The sequence below is a fragment of the Cannabis sativa genome, chromosome 5, assembly GCF_029168945.1.
Source record: "Cannabis sativa cultivar Pink pepper isolate KNU-18-1 chromosome 5, ASM2916894v1, whole genome shotgun sequence".
Classification (NCBI taxonomy): domain Eukaryota; kingdom Viridiplantae; phylum Streptophyta; class Magnoliopsida; order Rosales; family Cannabaceae; genus Cannabis; species Cannabis sativa.
Genome location: NC_083605.1, coordinates 62,747,078 through 62,761,119, shown reverse-complemented (window position 1 = coordinate 62,761,119; position 14,042 = coordinate 62,747,078).

Genomic DNA, 14,042 nt, shown 5'->3' with positions numbered 1-14,042 from the left:
AAATTGTATTGATTGAATTGAATGTACCAGTACAAGTGGTAGCTGGTTTATATACACCAGTAGAAGACTAACTAAATTAACTAAATAACTAATTATAACTAACTTTCTATAACAGTATTTAACTAACTCTAATAATATATACTTACAAATTAATGCATTTTTTTATTTTATTTTAATCTAATGAATATAGATTATGATGTTATACATTTATAATTTATATATGCTTAATTTAATATATAGAAAAAATTATATAAAATTTGATTTTTTTTAAAAAAAAATTAACAAGGTGATCGGGTCAACCCGAACCCATAGACCTGCGAACCTGCGAGTCCGAAACTGCGAACCCGAACAACTTCACGGATTGGGTCCGACTATAATTTTTTGAACCTGAAACCTGGAAACCTGAAATGCGGTCAACCCACCTAATATTTAGCCCTATCATTAGTCAAAGAAAAATGTCTTCTTTTCACTACATAATTTTTTTTTTAGAAGTTTTGACTACATAATTAATCATATCTATTTCTTAAAAAAAAACATAACCATATTAAGTATATTGTTGATCAAAAGAAAAAAAATATATTAATACGATCATATTGTTACATAAAACCATATCGCCTTCATTATAAGATTATCATTGCAAGTAGTGATATTCTGCTACCGTTCAATATCATAAGTCATACTTATTACTTAGTCCTTCTTATTTGACCATTTTCCCTAAAATAAATACTTTGATTTTCTTTTTGCAGGGACTTTATGCGTGAACCATCAAAAGGTAAGTACAAAACAATAACTATGTGTTACAATATGTATATCATGATAATATAAATGACTCATAAAATGGAACTGACTTTACATAGATCCTTTCTTCTACCCTTTTTTCTTTTAGAAAGAAAGAAAGTTGTTTTCCATCTATAATTTAAATTAAAATCTTGAAAAAAGAAAGTTATTTATAAAAAAATTTAAACATGAATATCAAAACCAAAATTAAATACACATAAGGAAAGTGCATGCCATGCAGTACTGCTGCTGCAGCAGCAGCAGTGTCCAGCAACTGCAACCGCTCAGCCTAAAGCATTCACTTAAATCCACTTCGGCAGCAGCAATCAACAACTGTGTTTTGCCTACGTTTAAAGCTGTCTGTCTTTGTTTCACTTTATTTTCTCTTCTTTTTTTTGACTTTTTTTTAATAAAAAAATTATAGTTATTAAATAATTTATTTAAGCTTGTAATCAATTGGCTATTTTTCAGCTGTTTTTTTTTTTTTTTTATATATTTATTTTGAGGACTATTTGGGTCCCAATACAATCTCATTTGGATTGAGACACATTGCTTCTACTTAACTTTTCCAATATCCAATAATCAACCCTAGCCGTTGGATCTTATTTTGTCAGTTTTCATTTTCCTCTCATAAACATATCACAAAATATCCCTATGCTTAATTTGTTTCGTTAAAATATTGTTAGTAGTATGCTAGTACTAGTCTACATACAAGTATAGGGATAGAAAAGATGGAACATGAATGGGCAAACCATATTATTTTTGAGTATTGGGTAGTGACTAGTAATATTTTTATTAGTTAACGATATCCTATAAAAATTATTATAATAAATTATGTGAAATTTAATATTTAATTTCTTCAATAAAATATTTTTAATTATAATATTCTTTGAAATTGTCAAAAAAATTTACATTATTTAAGAATAAAATATTTTTTTGAGTGCTAATTATAGTATCCTATTACAATCTCTTGATTAATTTCTTATTACAATCTCTTAATCAATTTTCACGCTCAAAATCACATGCCGAAATAATTTTTTTAATTTTTTTATAACATCATTCATGTAAATTTTTACAAAAGTTTGAATAGTTTACAGTATTGACAACAAAGTTTCAAATATTCTAGTTTACCATGCGTATTCAAAAAATTTCAAATTGATTTTTGGCATTATAAACTATTTGAAAATTTTAAAAAAATTATAGGGATGATGTTGTGAGTATAACAAACACCGCTATAAAACATTGAAAAATATATTTCGACATATATTAATGAGTATAGAGATTGACGGTAGTACTCTTTATTTTATTTTCTCTATTACACATTATTTTTGATACTTCTAAAAATACTCTAATAATAAGTACTATTCAAGAATATTATTGTAGTTCCTTACATTGTTATTTAATATATTATTTATTTTAATTGTAAATATTATTACACTAAATTTTAAAAATTCATATATAAATATAAATAAACATGAAATTTAAAATTTTGAAACCTATGAAAAGTATAGTAGACTTTTTCATAATTGAACTATAACGGGGTGGGGCGGGGAAGGTGTATGAAAGCCATATGGTAGTCCAAGTGTAAATAATAGAGTATGTTGAAAAGTCTAGAAGGGTTAAATTTTGGCAAGGGAATGAGTACATGGAAAAAAAAATATTGAGAATTAGAAAAAATTTGATTGGGTTGAGAATATTGAAAATTTAGATTATGGGAATTAGTGTGTGGAGAATTTGAAAAATAGAAAAAGAATTAGTGTGAGAATATCTGTATTATTTCCAAGGGAGCACGCTAAATTTAGTATCACATTATCACTAAATTTAATGTCAAAAATTATTTCCACTCTAACCACAACACCAAAAATTATATTAAAACATATTCTATATTATTATATTAATTTTTAATAATATTAAAAAAAATTAATATTATATAATTTAATAAAATCACCACAATTTTGTTAAAAGATAATAATTTCGTAAAGTCGGTAAAACTCAATAATGTCTCACAAAATTATAGTCCATTTTATAATTATTTCGGTAGATCAAGAAATAATTTTCCACATTATTGAATTGCTGTATCACATTTAAAAATTTTAAACTTTATTTTCGGCGTGTTAAATTTTTCTAGATTTGTCAAATTTTTTAGAATATTTTAAATAACTATAATGTATTAGGGTTGAGCATGAAATCCAAAAAATCGAAAAAATCATTTAGATCAACCTACCGAGCATAGTTGGAACCAAAATCAGCGAAACCAAAAATCAAAAAAACCGCTAACAGTTAAAATTGTCATTGAACGATCAGTTTTTTTTTTGGTAATAAACTGACCGAAAAAACCGAAACCGAAACTGACCATTATATATATTAATTTATTATTTTTTTTTTGCTTTATGTATTGTAGTTATTGATAATATATAATAATAATATATTATTATTTTATTAATATTAAAATTAAAAAAATAAGATAATTAGTTTTTAAATAATTAATTTGTATGGTTGTAGTTGTAGAATGTAGAATAATATGCTTATAGAATAAGTTTGATCATATTTTTAAGGAAAAAAAAAGTTCGGTTAAAGCGGTTTAAACTGACTAAACCGAGGTTCAAAATGGTCGGTTTTAAAATAGATTCTAGATTAGTTGGTCGATTTTCGAATCGCACTAATCCAGACCGAAAACCAAATTCTAGATTTTTATATAGAAAAAAAATCGACCAAACCGACTTATGCCCAGCCCTATAATGTACACGACTATGAAAAAAATAGACTAAAAAGTCTCTCGAATGTCGAAATAAGTAGGAGTACATTTGTAACGCCCTAATGCTAAGGCACGCTACAGTGCTTTTTCAATTATTGTGCAATCTTTGCTAATCAAAGAAATTTCTCGAAAAACGTGTCAAATTAAAATTTTTGCTTTAAACATTAAACTTTGTAAAATAATATAATATTTACAAATCCCGGGATCCCGATTTCAAACTTTTGAAAATTTACTGTTTAAACTTTACATTCAAAATATACAAGTTCTGGGTCGCACAGCGACTTTCAAAATACAACACCCAGATGTCCCGAGACCGAACACTGTGTCGCGCCGCTTGACATGTACAATCTCACCCGAGCTCGTGTTCATTCCCTGCTTGACCCTTCGCCTTTCCTTTACCTACACATGGAAGCAGAAACCGTGAGTCAACGTACCCGCAAGAAATGCATATAACATACCATATAATTTCCGACCCGTAAATAGGCGCCCATACACCTATTTACGTAGAGCTTAACGATGAGTATGAACGTTCAATACTGTGGTACAACCACTATACCACATACACAACGTACCTCACTGTACGAGTGTTGGTAGGGTTTATCCCGATCACGGAGTAACACTGAGTGATGTACCACACACCTTAGCATTATCCATGCTTGTGTTGGTATCACTGTATCGTACTCATAATCACAACAATCACTGTACCAATACACTCTATAACTTATTCATACAAGTGTTGGTAGTGTTTAACATAATTCAAGCATGCATATATAAACACATATACACACATTCAGATAATCACATCATACATTATACACAATTCTTACCTGTTTTCCGAATTCAAGTGTGCGTCGACAGGCCGAACGAATTCACGTGCTAGATGGATGCCCTAATCACAATAATAGTAATACAGATGAGTGACTCGCTAAATCCCGTTCCGGGACTTAAAACTTGAAACTAAAAGTTTCCCTATCGATAAACCTCATGGCATACCCTAAATATCTCAAAATTGGCCAAAACTAGGGTTCTGAAAATTCCCCAACAAAGTAGACTGGCTCCCAACCGCATCCCATACAGGGGTCACCAACCTGTCTTGGTACATAAGCCACCCAACAACCTAATCTGCCCGCCGCTCGGGAACAAAAAAATTAACCCCCTTGATTCAAATCAATCCCAAACTTTACCAAACTCTCCAGTATACCTATACAATGTATAAACATCCATTTCCAACCAACAAATCAGCGAACAAACCAATAATTCAATTTATGCCATTAAAGCTCAAAGCTTGAGTTTCAAAACTCTAGCTTGCTTAAAACCATTCTCAAGCATCAAAAACAATAGATAGGACTCAAATCAACTCAACCTAACCCGTAATACAAACCTTAAGCAATTCAAAACCTAAATACCTCCCAACACCAAAAATCATATAATCAACCTAAATAAAAAGCTTAAAAACAACTAAACAAAGATTCTAGGCTTTACCTTAGTTGAAACCTCCTTGAATTCTAGCTAATTCCCAGAAAAATGGAATGGAAATGATGAACCTTGCCCTGGTTTGCTTCAGCCGAAGGAAAGAGAGAGGGAGCATTCAAGAACAAAGCATTATTCTAATTTTTCCTTTTTCTTAATTTTTTCACAAAAGACAAGAGTTTTTCCCTAAAACCCTTTGCTGAAAAACTAACTTAGATTAGGTGTCAAACACCTAGGCAAACCACCTCACTCACCTTAATAAAAGACTAAAATGCCCTTTAAACTTAAACTAGGGTATTTCTTTGAAACTAGGGGTAAAATGGTCAATTTCCATAACCCCGCTCAATCCCGATAAAATATTTTCTCTAAAATATTTCCCACTATGAAATAAGGTTCTAAACTTACTCATGTGATTATCTAGCCATCCATCGCATTTTCCGTTGTCGCCGAGCAAAAATTACAAAATTAACATATTTCACATATAAGCTAAATAATACCCCTGTGAGTTTAATAAAATCTCCTAAATTGAGAAATTATAACTCTAATATTTATTTCTAAATATTAGTCCATAATCAAAATTAATTCACAAATAATAATAAAATAATAAAATAATAAAAATTAGTGCTAATTGCCTTTTCTAATCCACATTACTAGCGCGGTCATTACAATTATCCCCTCATAATAGGATTTCGTCCCCGAAATCTAACTCCGAATAAGCTCCGGATGTTGAGTCCTCATATCGACTCCACCCTGTGTGGCTTCTTCCACCTTCTTCCTCCAGCACCTTAACCGGCAATAGTCTTATTGCGAAGAACTTTTTCTTTTCTATCCAGAATCTGAACAGGTTGCTCTTCATAGGATAAGTCTGGTTGTAGTTCAAGGGCTTCATAACTCAAGACATGAGTCGGGTCTGACACGTATTTCCTTAACATAGAGATGTGAAATACGTCATGAACAGCTGATAATGCTGGTGGTAAGGCTAGGCGATACGCCCACCGCCCGACCTTCTCGAGTATCCGAAATGGCCCAATGAACCTGTGGCTTAACTTACCCTTCTTCCCGAAGCGTCTAAGACCCTTCATGGGTGAAACTCGCAGGAAAACATGTTCCCCTCGCTCGAAATGTGACATCTCTCGCGCTTCGGATCGCCACAACTTTCGCCCCTTTGCTTTGAGAAGCAAGCATCCGAGCCTTGATCTTATCAATAGCTTCATTGGTCCTTTGCACTACCCCGGGACCTGTGTATTTCCTTTCTCCCCGTCTCGTCCCAATGAATAGAGGAGAACGACATTTTCTACCATATAACATCTTACAGGAGCCATCCCTATTGTACTTTGGTAGCCGTTGTTGTAGGAGAACTCAATTAAAGGCAAATACTTACTCCATGAACCCTCAAAGTCCATGACACAGCTCTGATAGGTCTTCCAAAATCCGGATAGTTCTTTCGACCGACCATCGTCCGAGGGTGAAAGGCCGTACTAAACTTTAACTTGGTACCCATAGCCTTCTGAAGACTCACCCAAAACTTCGATGTGAACTTTGGATCCCTATCTGACACAATAGATTTAGGGGCTCCATGGAGACGAACTATCTCCTTCACATACAATTCAGCATACTGATCCACTGAATAGGTAACTTTCACTGGTAGAAAGTGAGCCGACTTTGTAAATCTATCTACAATGACCCATACAGAATCATACATCCTCAGCCTAGGTAAACCAGTTACAAAGTCCATTGCAATGTCCTCCCACTTCCATTCGGAAGGATTAAAGGTTGCAAATAACCCCGCCGCCTCTCGATGTTCGGCCTTTAATCCGCCGGGCAGGTTAAACACTTGGACACATAGTCCACTACATCTCTTTTCATCCCATACCACCAGAAGTAGGGTTTCAAATCCTGATACATCTTGGTGGTTCCCGGATGCAACGAATAAGGCGTGGTGTGAGCTTCATCAAGTATCTCTTTCTTAAGCTCATCAACACTAGGAACACAAACTCGAGCTTTATATAACAACATTCCACTGCTCGAGATTGAAAAACCTCTAGGCCGACCAGCCACTACTTCATCTCGAACTTTAACTAGCTCGGGATCTTCCAGTTGTGCCTTCTCGATTCTCTCCAACGCATCGATTGGAGTGTTAAATTATGTAATTTCCCCGACCACGAATTCAATTCCCGCACTAACCATTTCGAGGCTAGTCGAGGAGCTATCATAACCGTAGTACACACTTGACCGGACCTTTTTCTCGCTCGAGCATCGGCCACAACATTGGCTTTCCCGGGGTGATATAGTATTTCACGCCGTAGTCTTTAACTAACTCCAACCACCTTCTCTGCCTCATATTCAAATCTTTTTGGGTGAAAAAGTATTTAAGACTTTTATGATCCGTATAAATCTCACACTTTTCACCGTAAAGATAATGTCGCCAAATCTTTAAAGCAAAAACCACGGCGAGCTCTAAATCATGAGTTGGGTAACGCCGCTCATAATCCTTCGCCTTGACGAGAGGCATAAGCTATGACTCCGTCGGCTTGCATCGAACGCATCCTGCACTCGTCCGGATGCATCACAATACACAACAAATTTCTCTTGATCCGATGGCAAAGCTAACACGGAAGCCGTTATCAAACACCGCTTCAACTCCCCGAAAGCTTGATTCACACTTATCCGACCACACAAATCTCCGATTTTTCTTGGTCAATCTCGGTTAGGGCATAGAAAGTTTAGAAAATCCTTCGACGAAACGTCGATAATACCCCGCTAACCCGAGAAAACTTCGAATTTCGTCCGCGTACTGGGGCCTCGCCAATTCTTCACCGATTCTATCTTGTTTGGATCAACCATAATTCCATTTTTCCCAACAATATGACCCGAAAGGACACCTCGTACAACCGAATTCGCACTTTTGAACTTGGCATACAGCTTGTGATCCCTAAGTCGCTGTAACACCATTCGAAGATGATGCTCGTGCTCCTCTTCTGACTGAGAGTATACAAGAATGTCATCGATAAACACTATAACGCAGTTATCGAGGAAATCCTTGAACACCCTATTCATGAGATCCATAAAGGCTGCAGGAGCATTGGTCAATCCGAACGACATTACCAGAAACTCATAAGTGCCCATATCCGGTTCCCTAAAAGCGCCTTCGGTATGTCCTCCTCCCGAATTCCCGAGTTGGTGATAACCGTACCGTAAATCAATCTTCGAAAACACTCGTCTTTCCCCGAAGCCGATCGAACGGATCATCGATCCTAGGCAACGGTACTTGTTCTTAATCGTCGGCTTGTTTAGTTCCCGATAATCAATACACATTCGAGGGAACCATCTTTCTTTTTCACAAAAAGAACCGGAGCTCCCCGTGGCGATACCGGGTCGAATAAACCCAATATCAAGCATCCCCGAAGTTGTAACTTAAGCTCCTTGAGTTCCGCCGAGCCATCCTATATGGAGCTTTAGAAACAAAGTTCGACTCAGTGCCAAATATATTACAAAATCAATCTCTCGCCGTGGCGTAATCCCTAAGCAATTCCTCGGAAACACATCAAGAAAATCTTTCACCGACTACCTCAGCCCAAATGTTTCGTCCGATTGAGTCAAATACTACCGCTAGAAATCCTACACAACCATTGCATAGTAAATCCCTAGCTCTCAACACGGAAATAACGGGATCCGAGACCCCCGAACCGATCCAACATAAACAAATGGATCTTCACCTTCCTGAAAAGTCACCATTTTACGCCTACAATCTATACTGCGGCCGAATACTTGAATAGAAAATCCATTCCCAAGGTATAATATCAAACTCGCTTAATTTCAATTCTATAAGGTCACTCAATTCCCTATCTTCGATCCTAATCGGCATAGACCTAATGCGCCTATTAGAGATAACCAATTCCCGCTAGGCATTGTGGTTCCAAACCCTCTTTCTAAAATATCACAAGGCCTACCCAAAAGATCAATCACCCTTGTAGCCACATATGAACGTGTAGCTCCCGAGTCAAATAATACTGTAAATAACAAGTTGTTGACGGAAGCCGACCCGTCACAACGAAGGACCGGCCGCAAAGACGGCTTGGGTAATGGCAAACACACGAGCAGAACCGGTTTCACCTCGGCTTTCGGCTCCTCTTTTCTTTGCACGGGGCAATCTTTCTTGAAATGCCCCACCATGCCACACGTAAAGCATGTCTTCCGGCTTACACTCTCCCGGATGATGTTTCTTGCACCTTGGACACTCGGGATAAGAGTAACCCCGACGTCCTCCTCTCGCCTTGGTTCCCACGAACCGCTTGCTTTGCCCCGAGCCACCGTAAGCCGGAACAACTTTTCTTTTCTCGCTCGTTGGTGGAGTCACCACCATCCCTACCATAAACAGAGTAGGAAATGCTGGGGGTTCCACCAACACTCGGAGTCACCCGGGGCTCCGAAGAAATTTTACCGCACCCTCGCTCTCAAAGCCTTCTCAACCATATCCGCATACGTGGTTGCTTCGGTAGTGGTAATAACCGCATCATGCCGGATTTTCGCACTCAAACCCGCTAAGTATTTTTCTTTCTTCGAAGTCCGTGGGCACGATTCCGCCGCCAATTTAGCCAACCGATCAAATTTCGTTGTGTACTCGGTGAACGACATACCCTCGGTCGAACTAGATCAGTTGAACTCTTTCCGCCTTTGCACGGCGACCGCTTCATTGTAATACTTGGAGTTAAATAACTCCCTAAATTCCTCCTGTGTCATCGGCCGTGACGTCCCGAGTGAGGGTTATCAATTCCCACCACACGAGGGCATCTTCCCGAAACCTTGGAAAGTGGCGCAGGTCACCCGATCATATCCAACCACTCCCATGAAATTGAGAATACGCTCAATCATTGAAAGCCATTGCTCGGCCTTCATCACATCGTGGGCCTCCCGTAAACACTTTGGAGGTGCCCGTTTTCGAAATCTTTCGTACAACGGTCTCCATACGGTTGCCAACAACAAGCTGTTCGCCGGCACCGCCGGAACTCGCGCCCGAACTTCTTGAGGAGGCACGGCAGAGGACCCCGCCTTTGCATCAACCTCGAATCTCTTCATCTTCATGGCCGCGGATTCTATCTTGCATCTCCGCAAATCTTTGCTCCCAATCGGGGAGGAGCTTCGAGGTGGATTTACTGGTGGCGACCACCCCGAGCTCGCCACGGCCACCCGCCGCGACCACGGGGATTTTGAGGATTCCCCCTCGACCGCCTCCGGCCTCAACCATGCCACCCCGACTTCTTGTATTTCGCGGGCGTCCATTTAATAGACTTAGCACTCGCGAATCCATAAGCCGTGTGTTAGACAACCGATCAAAATTAACACCGCTCTTAATAACTAAAAGGCAACACACTTTCTTTCTTTTTAAAGAAATATATTTAATTTAAATCTAATATGCTTCCTAACATGCTTTCACATCACACTTATTTAAAATACTAAACAAGTACGGCTTATCAACCGTGAACCGAGCTTTCTCGATGAAGATTGTACATGTCATGCTGAAGCTTCGGTAGACAAACCTCGCGCTTCCGATACCAAAATTGTAACGCCCTAATGCTAAGGCACGCTACAGTGCTTTTTCAATTATTGTGCAATCTTTGCTAATCAAAGAAATTTCTCGAAAAACGTGTCAAATTAAAATTTTTGCTTTAAACATTAAACTTTGTAAAATAATATAATATTTACAAATCCCGGGATCCCGATTTCAAACTTTTGAAAATTTACTGTTTAAACTTTACATTCAAAATATACAAGTTCTGGGTCGCACAGCGACTTTCAAAATACAACACCTGCATGTCCCGAGACCGAACACTCCAGGTCGCGCCGCTCGACATGTACAATCTCACCCGAGCTCGGAGTTCATTCCCGTTCGGCCCTTCGCCTTTCCTTTACCTACACATGGAAGCGAAACCGTGAGTCACCGTACTCGCAAGAAATGCATATAACATACCATATAATTTCCGACCTGTAAATAGGCGCCCATACACCTATTTACAGAGCTTAACAGATGAGTATGAACGTTCAATACCAGGGTACAACCACTATACCACATACACAACGTACCTCACTGTACGAGTGTTGGTAGAGTTTATCCCGATCACGGAGTAACACTGAGTGATGTACCACACACCTTAGCATTATCCATGCTTGTGTTGGTATCACTGTATCGTACTCATAATCACAACAATCACTGTACCAATACACTCTATAACTTATTCATACAAGTGTTGGTAGTGTTTAACATAATTCAAGCATGCATATATAAACACATATACACACATTCAGATAATCACATCATACATTATACACAATTCTTACCTGTTTTCCGAATTCAAGTGTGCTGGCCGACCTGAACGGAATTCACGTGCTAGATGGATGCCCTAATCACAATAATAGTAATACAGATGAGTGACTCGCTAAATCACTTTCCGGGACTTAAAACTTGAAACTAAAAGTTTCCCTATCGATAAACCTCATGGCAATACCCTAAATATCTCAAAATTGGCCAAAACTAGGGTTCTGAAAATTCCCCAACAGTAGATTCTTCCCAACCGCATCCCGGTTTCTGGGTCACCAACCTGGCCGACCGGTTGGTACAAGCCACCCGTAACCGACCCGTTCCGCTGCTGGGAACAAAAAAATTAACCCCCTTGATTCAAATCAATCCCAAACTTTACCAAACTCTCCAGTATACCTATACAATGTATAAACATCCATTTCCAACCAACAAATCACAGAACAAACCAATAATTCAATTTATGCCATTAAAGCTCAAAGCTTGAGTTTCAAAACTCAAGCTTGCTTAAAACCATTCTCAAGCATCAAAAACAATAGATAGGGACTCAAATCAACTCAACCTAACCCCAGAATACAAACCTTAAGCAATTCAAAACCTAACAGCTCCCAACACCAAAAATCATATAATCAACCTAAATAAAAAGCTTAAAAACAACTAAACAAAGATCTAGGGCTTTACCTTAGTTGAAACCTCCTTGAATTCTAGCTAATTCCCAGAAAAATGGAATGGAAATGATGAACCTTGCCCTGGTTTGCTTCAGCCGAAGGAAAGAGAGAGAGAGCATTCAAGAACAAAGCATTATTCTAATTTTTCCTTTTTCTTAATTTTTTTCACAAAAGACAAGAGTTTTTCCCTAAAACCCTTTGCTGAAAAACTAACTTAGATTAGGTGTCAAACACCTAGGCAGCCACCTCACTCACCTTAATAAAAGACTAAAATGCCCTTTAAACTTAAACTAGGGTATTTCTTTGAAACTAGGGGTAAAATGGTCAATTTCCATAACCCCGCTCAATCCCGATAAAATATTTTCTCTAAAATATTTCCCACTATGAAATAAGGTTCTAAACTTACTCATGTGATTATCTAGCCATCCATCGCATTTTCCGTTGTCGCCGAGCAAAAATTACAAAATTAACATATTTCACATATAAGCTAAATAATACCCCTAGAGTTTAATAAAATCTCCAGAATTGAGAAATTATAACTCTAATATTTATTTCTAAATATTGGGGTCCATAATCAAAATTAATTCACAAATAATAATAAAATAATATAATAATAAAAATTAGTGCTAATTGCCTTTTCTAATCCACATTACTAGAGCGGTCATTACAACATTAGTGCACCACTTTTGAAGAGGTGCATTGAAAATTTATTTTTATTACCATAAAAATAATTTATGGTATTCACATTTAAATTTAAACACAATAAATTTAAAAGTGCTTCTACAATGCACTCTCTAAATAAAAAAATTACGCGTGCAACATACAGTTTGAACCTTATTTTTAGCATGTTAAATTTATGTGAATTTTTTGAAATTTTACAGTATATTTTTAGCATGTATTAAATAATTATAATATACACGACTATAAAAAAAAAATTAAAAAAATCTCTCAATGCCAAACATACAAAAGTACATCAATGTTTTAAAGAGGTGCTTTGTAATTTCATAAATACAAATAATAATATAAACATATATAAATATTAATTAAATATATATATGAAAAAGTACGTCGTATGTGTACAGTGCGCTGTTAGCATTCACAGTAATTTGATGTTGAGTTTGTAATTACATTGGAGAGCCATTCACACACCTTCACCAAATATGATGGCTCCTTGGTGATGCTACTAGTGAGTATTTATAGAAAAGAGTTCATTTATTAATTTTTTTAATGTACAGTGATAAAATTTGAATTAAATATCTATTCTATATAAAGTGTGCCTATATAACTGAATTCTTGATTTATGAGAAATTCATGGGTGTGACTTTTAATTTATATTTAATAAAATAATAAAATATTATTTATATATAATAAAATAATAAAATAAAAATAAAATAAATCCCATTTAAACTGATATTTGATATTTAAACTGATATTATTTATATATATACAATATTATATATTGTTCTCATGTGATATTATTTAAACCATAAATTTATTCTCCTATTTTGAATTTAATTAAAACCAACAATATATATACCTAATCTTGTACGTTCTCATTTTTTCTAATTTTTTTTTATTAAAGTTAATTATTTTAAATAAATAAAAATTCATAATAAAAATCTAGTGTAAAGCCCGCTTAGTTAATTTGGAAATTAGCAGTTATTTATGTTAATCATGAAATTATTTATAGCTATTTAAATAATTTAGTATTGATATTTATGGAATTCAGATATGCATGAGTATGTTATCAGTAGCTTTTATATTTCGCATTTCCGGTGTCCGGTATTTTGGAACGCGGCGTTTGGCTCAGTAGAAATCACAACTTAGTATGTTAGTAATTTGGGGACGGGTTTTAGACATTGGGAATGTCGGGAATGGCCGGGAATTTAGAATGTCCCAAAAATACCCCTTTAGTATGATTTTCATGGTTTTATGGTGGAGGGGCAAAATGGTCTTTTTGCCCCATTAGTGTTTTGTCTTATGTGAGTTTTTATTTGGAAATTAAATGTTTATTTGGATTTAAATGTTGGCTGAAATAAATGAAAAATATGATTTAAAT